Consider the following 6,629-nt stretch of genomic DNA (forward strand, 5'->3'; position numbering starts at 1 on the left):
CATCACAAACAGAACTACAAATTATTTTTTTTTTTCCCCTGGCAGTCAAAACTCGTCTCTAAATGCCATTACTTTGCAGGATTTCACAGGTTTCATAGTGGAGTCGTCAACACGTTTACTTCACACGCAGAAGGTCCTGGGTTCAATCCCCAGTAAAAACAAGCCGTTTTCGCTGTTGAAGTAATTTGCTATCAACCTGTAACATATGAAATTCTTTATTTTGTTGCCATTCAATATAAACTTCCTTTTAAGCAAAATCCCTTTGTAGGAATAAAACTGGTAAAATATGTAATAAAAATTGTAAATGTTTCATTAACCAAAAATACTTTCCTTCAGCAATAAAAAGGCCCCGTCAGTCACAATTCTGCTCTGCTAGCCAATACACAGTAACTTCCATCAGGTTTCATAGAGTAGTGGTCATCACGTCTGCTTAACACGCAGAAGGTCCTGCGTTCAATCCCCAGTAAAACCAATCTGTTCTTCGTGTTGAAATAATACTCAATTAAACTACAATATATGAAGTTCTTGGCTTTGTTGCCGAATGATGGGATGTTTTCGCTTCCATCCCCAACAGAGCTACGAATTTGTTTTTTTTTTCCCTGGCGGTCAAAACTCGTCTCTAATTGCCATTACTTTGCAGGCTTTCAAAGGTTTCATAGTGTAGTGGAAATCATGTCTGCTTTACACGCAGTAGGTCCTGGGTTCAATCCCCAGTGAAACTCATGTGTTCTTGGTGTTGAAATAATCCCCTATCAACCTGCAGTATATAAAGTTCTTGGCTTTGTTGCCGAATAACGGGATGTTTTAGCTTCCATCACCAACAGAGCTACGAACTTGTTTTTTTTTCCCCTGGCGGTCAAAACTCGTCTCTAATTGCCATTACTTTGCAGGATTTCAAAGGTTTCATAGTGTAGTGGTCATCACGTCTGCTTCACACGCAGAAGGTCCTGGGTTCAATCCCCAGTGAAACCAATCTGTTTTTGGTGTTGAAGTAATTTCCTATCGACTTGTAATATGTGAAATTCTTGGTTTCGTTGCCAAATGACAATACATTTTGGCTTCCATCACAAAGAGAACTACGATTTTGGGTTTCTTTTTTATTGACCATTTTAGCAGAAAACATAATCCCATATTATAAAAATCCTGTTTGTTTCAAAACATATAGTTCCTTTAAATACAAAAGCAAACAACTAAACTATGTGGAAAAAAGTAACACATTCAATATAAACTTCAATTTAAGCAAAATCCCTTTGTAGGAATAAAACTGGTAAAATATGTAATAAAAATTGTAAATGTTTCATTAACCAAAAATACTTTCCTTCAGCAATAAAAAGGCCCTGTCAGTCACAATTCTGCTCTGTTAGCCAATACACAGTAACTTTCCATCAGGTTTCATAGAGTAGTGGTCATCACGTCTGCTTAACACGCAGAAGATCCTGCGTTCAATCCCCAGTAAAAACAATCTGTTCTTGGTGTTGAAATAATACTCAATTAAACTACAATATATGAAGTTCTTGGCTTTGTTGCCGAATGATGGGATGTTTTGGCTTCCATCCCCAACAGAGCTACGGAATTGGGTTTTTTTTTCCCTGGCGGTCAAAACTCGTCTCTAATTGCCATTACTTTGCAGGCTTCCAAGGGGTTCATAGTGTGATAGAAATCAGGTCTGCTTTACACGCAGGAGGTCCTGGGTTCAATCCCCAGTGAAGCCCATGTGTTCTTGGTGTTGAAATAATCCCCCATTAACCTGCAGTATATAAAGTTCTTGGCTTTGTTGCTGAATAACGGGATGTTTTAGCTTCCATCACCAACAGAGCTACGAATTTGTTTTTTTTCCCCTGGCGGTCAAAACTCGTCTCTAATTGCCATTACTTTGCAGGATTTCAAAGGTTTCATAGTGTAGTGGTCATCACGTCTGCTTCACACGCAGAAGGTCCTGGGTTCAATCCCTAGTGAAACCAATCTGTTTTTGGTGTTGAAGTAATTTCCTATCGACCTGTAATATGTGAAATTCTTCGTTTCGTTGCCAAATGACAATACATTTTTGCTTCCATCACAAAGAGAACTACGATTTTGGGTTTCTTTTTTATTGACCATTTTAGCAGAAAACATAATCCCATATTATAAAAATCCTATTTGTTTCAAAATATATAGTTCCTTTAAATACAAAAGCAAACAACTAAACTATGTTGAAAAAAGTAACACATTTAATGTACACTTCAATTTAAGCAAAATCCCTTTGTAGGAATAAAACTGGTAAAATTTGTAATAATAATTGTAAATGTTTCATTAACCAACAATACTTTCCTTCAGCAATAAAAAGGCCCCGTCAGTCACAATTCTGCTCTGCTAGTCAATACACAGTAACTTTTCGTCAGGTTTCATAATGTATTGGTCATCACGTCTGCTTATCACGCAGAAGGTCCTGGGTTCAATCCCCAGTGAAACCAATCTGTTCTTAGTGTTGAAATAATTTGCTATCCAACTACAATATATGAAGTTCTCGGCATTGTTGCCGAATGATGGTATGTTTTGGCTTCCATCACAAACAGAACTACAAATTATTATTTTTTTTTCCCCTTGCGGTCAAAACTCGTCTCTAAATGCCATTACTTTGCAGGATTTCACAGGTTTCATAGTGGAGTGGTCATCACGTCTACTTCACACGCAGAAGGTCCTGGGTTCAATCCCCAGTAAAAACAAGCTGTTTTCGCTGTTGAAGTAATTTGCTATCAACCTGTAGTATATGAAATTCTTGGTTGTGTTGCCAACTGATAATTTATTTTGGCTTCCCTCACCAAGAGAACTACGATTTTGGGTTTCTTTTTTATTGACCATTTTAGCAGAAAACATAATCCCATATTATAAAAATCCTGTTTGTTTCAAAATATATAGTTCCTTTAAATACAAAAGCAAACAACTAAACTATGTGGAAAAAAGTAACACATTCAATGTAAACTTCCTTTTAAGCAAAATCCCTTTGTAGGAATAAAACTGGTAAAATATGTAATAAAAATTGTAAATGTTTCATTAACCAAAAATACTTTCCTTCAGCAATAAAAAGGCCCCGTCAGTCACAATTCTGCTCTGCTAGCCAATACACAGTACCTTTCCATCAGGATTCATAGAGTAGTGGTCATCACGTCTGCTTAACACGCAGAAGGTCCTGCTTTCAGTCCCCAGTAAAACCAATCTGTTCTTGGTGTTGAAATAATACTCAATTAAACTACAATATATTTTGTTTTTGGCTTTGTTGCCGAATGATGGGATGTTTTGGCTTCCATCCCCAACAGAGCTACGAATTTGTTTTTTTTTTCCCTGGCGGTCAAAACTCGTCTCTAATTGCCATTACTTTGCAGGCTTTCAAAGGTTTCATAGTGTAGTGGAAATCACGTCTGCGTTACACGCAGAAGGTCATGGGTTCAATCCCCAGCAAAACCCATGTGTTCTTGGTGTTGAAATAATCCCCTATCAACCTGCAGTATATAAAGTTCTTGGCTTTGTTGCCGAATAACGGGATGTTTTAGCTTCCATCACCAACAGAGCTACGAATTTGTTTTTTTTCCCCTGGCGGTCAAAACTCGTCTCTAATTGCCATTACTTTGCAGGATTTCAAAGGTTTCATAGTGTAGTGGTCATCACGTCTGCCTCACACGCAGAAGGTCCTGGGTTCAATCCCCAGTGAAACCAATATGTTTTTGGTGTTGAAGTAATTTCCTATCGACTTGTAATATGTGAAATTCTTGGTTTCGTTGCCAAATGACAATACATTTTGGCTTCCATCACAAAGAGAACTACGATTTTGGGTTTCTTTTTTATTGACCATTTTAGCAGAAAACATAATCCCATATTATAAAAATCCTATTTGTTTCAAAATATATAGTTCCCATAAATACAAAAGCAAAAGACCAAACTATGGAGAAAAAAGTAACACATTCAATATAAACTTCAATTTAAGCAAAATCCCTTTGTAGGAATAAAACTGGTAAAATATGTAATAATAATTGTAAATGTTTCATTAACCAAAAATACTTTCCTTCAGCAATAAAAAGGCCCCGTCAGTCACAATTCTGCTCTGCTAGCCAATACACAGGAACTTTTCGTTAGGTTTCATAGTGTAGTGGTCATTACGTCTGCTTAACACGCAGAAGGTCCTGGGTTCAATCCCCAGTGAAACCAATATGTTCTTAGTGTTGAAATAATATGCTATTCAACTACAATATATGAAGTTCTCGGCTTTGTTGCCGTATGACGGGATGTTTTGGCTTCCATCACAAACAGAACTACAAATTATTTTTTTTTCCCCTGGCTGTCAAAACTCGTCTCTAAATGCCATTACTTTGCAGGATTTCACAGGTTTCATAGTGGAGTGGTCATCACTAGTGATGAGCGAGCATGCTTGTTTCTACTCGGTACTCGCACGAGTATCACTGTACTCGGGCTGCTCAGCGGGGACCGAGTAATCTCGCGATACTCGTGCTGTACTCGTGGTCTTCATCCCTGCATGTTGGCGCTCTTTTGAGAGCCAGCCCTCATGCAGGGATTGGCTGGCAGACCACTGCAATGCCACAACCCTGTTAGTTGTGGAATTGCAGTGATTGGCCGGCCTGCACAGCGTGACCGAGCCTTTATACCGGCCGGCGCGCTGTGCTCTGCTCACAGCTATCCAGACAGTCAGTGCAGGGAGAGTGTCGCTGCTTCAGGGAAAGGTTTGCGGCCCTTTATAGTTAGTTCCGGAGCAGGGCTGCAAACAGTGTGACCAGAAGTCCTTCTCAGGACTATTCTAGTTGTATACAGGCAGGCAGGGTATAGCCAGGTCGGAGTACAGTAGCAGAGTCCTTCTCAGGACTATTGTTGCTATATACAGGCAGGGTATAGCCAGGTCGGAATACAGGCTAGTGACCAGAAGAGTCCTTGTCAGGACTATTGTAGCAGTATACAGGCAGGCAGGCAGGGTATATAGCCATTCCTAGTGGTGACCGTATACCAGCCTTCATCATATCTGGGGCTGGTGTACACAGTCTAAAAGTGTCCAGATAGTGTCAGACTTCTCAGTAATTGTCGCTCCTAAAAACCTGTTAGGTTCTTATTGCGTCCGTGCTTGCATTTAAAAACAGCACGTGTGTGTCTGTCGGTGGAAGCGTACAGGTGCACGTTTTGCACAAACTATTATATAACGCACAAGTCTAGTGAATAATACACGTCAGTCAGCAGTGGCTGATAGTGTCAGACTTCTCAGTAATTGTCGCTCCTAAAAACCTGTTAGGTTCTTATTGCGTCCGTGCTTGCATTTAAAAACAGCACGCGTGTGTCTGTCGGTGGCAGCGTACAGGTGCACGTTTTGCACAAACTATTATATAACGCACAAGTCTAGTGAATAATACACGTCAGTCAGCAGTAGAGATGAGCGAACTGGTCCCGGTTCGGCTCGAGGTCGGTTCGTCGAACGGGGGTCCCGTTCGAGTTCGGTTCGTCGAACGTTCGACGAACCGAACTCGAACCAATAGGCTATAAAGGGAGGCAATCACAAACATATAAAAATGCATGATAAATGTACACAAACAGTTAATAAACATTGCCATAACACTTACCGGTCCCCGCGATCCCTTCTGCACTCTGTCTCCTGCCGCTATTCCATCCGATGATCGCTGAATCCTCCCCGTGACCAGCACTGCCAGCAGAGATGCAGGACCTATCGTGACGTCAAAATAGCCATGTGACCAGTCACGTGGCTATTATCTCATTGGCTACAGACTGGTCACATGACTATGACACGTCATGTAGGACCTGCGAGAGCATCTCTACGGTACACGGTGCACATATGTGTATCGCCGTGTACCGGCGACATGCTCTAGCACACGGTCGACTCCCCGTTCCGTTAGGGACCGGCTGACACAGCCGGTCATTAACGGAGATCACCGTTGCCATAGCAACGCAGTTGTCACGCTCCCCGGGTCCTCGGCTCCCCTCCCCGGGTCCTCTGCTCCGCTCCCCGGGTCCTCAGCCCCGCTCCCCGACTCACCTGCCACGCTCCCCGCTCCCCAGCCTCCGGTGCCCGTCCTTCCCAGGCTCCCTGGCCTCCGATCCCGACGTCTGACGGCTTCCCAGGCCCTGGCCGGCTCCCCTGCGTCCTCCCCTCAGCTTCCTTCCCTGGCTTCTGGCACCCGGGCGGCGCGCATGCGCATTAGGGCGCGCGCGCGGTCACTGACCCTTTCTTAAAGGGCCAGCGTCCATTAACAGGAAATGAAGCTAAACAGGTACAGGGTATATAAGGGTTTATTGTCCAAGGGGGCGGGGCCTGATCTTTGTGTTTTCCAAGCTAGGAGTCAGGTCTCCTTGTGTCTCCTTGCCATACTCACGTATCTCTCTTCTAGAGCTGATCCTGCCTCGGCATCCGGTCCTGCTGAATCCCGAACCCCGCACGCTGTCCGTCTGCCATCTGACAGTCCGTACCATCTCGGATCCCTGCGGTGACCCGTCATCTCGCTCCAAAGGTTCCGGACCCCGCCTGACCTCATCTCGGTTTCCGAACCTGAGCTACGTCACCCGGACTACCATCTGTGACTCCGTGGTCCCAGGGACTTCTCCGTTACACACTTGCATGGACTGTTCTGCTGCCCATAGTGCTT

The 6,629-nt window shown here is 42.9% G+C and overlaps 3 non-coding genes across 3 annotated transcripts; all 3 read left to right on the forward strand.

The window, feature by feature from the left end:
- Positions 1 to 899: 899 nt before the first annotated feature.
- Positions 900 to 972, forward strand: TRNAV-CAC (transfer RNA valine (anticodon CAC)). Its single transcript has one exon. It is a non-coding gene; the product is annotated as a tRNA-Val (tRNA).
- A 1,405-nt stretch (positions 973 to 2,377) lies between these two features.
- Positions 2,378 to 2,450, forward strand: TRNAD-AUC (transfer RNA aspartic acid (anticodon AUC)). Its single transcript has one exon. It is a non-coding gene; the product is annotated as a tRNA-Asp (tRNA).
- Positions 2,451 to 3,617: 1,167 nt separating this feature from the next.
- TRNAV-CAC (transfer RNA valine (anticodon CAC)) lies at positions 3,618 to 3,690 on the forward strand. Its single transcript has one exon. It is a non-coding gene; the product is annotated as a tRNA-Val (tRNA).
- Positions 3,691 to 6,629: the final 2,939 nt, after the last annotated feature.

The sequence above is a fragment of the Anomaloglossus baeobatrachus genome, chromosome 2 (genome assembly GCF_048569485.1).
Source record: "Anomaloglossus baeobatrachus isolate aAnoBae1 chromosome 2, aAnoBae1.hap1, whole genome shotgun sequence".
Classification (NCBI taxonomy): Eukaryota; Metazoa; Chordata; class Amphibia; order Anura; family Aromobatidae; genus Anomaloglossus; species Anomaloglossus baeobatrachus.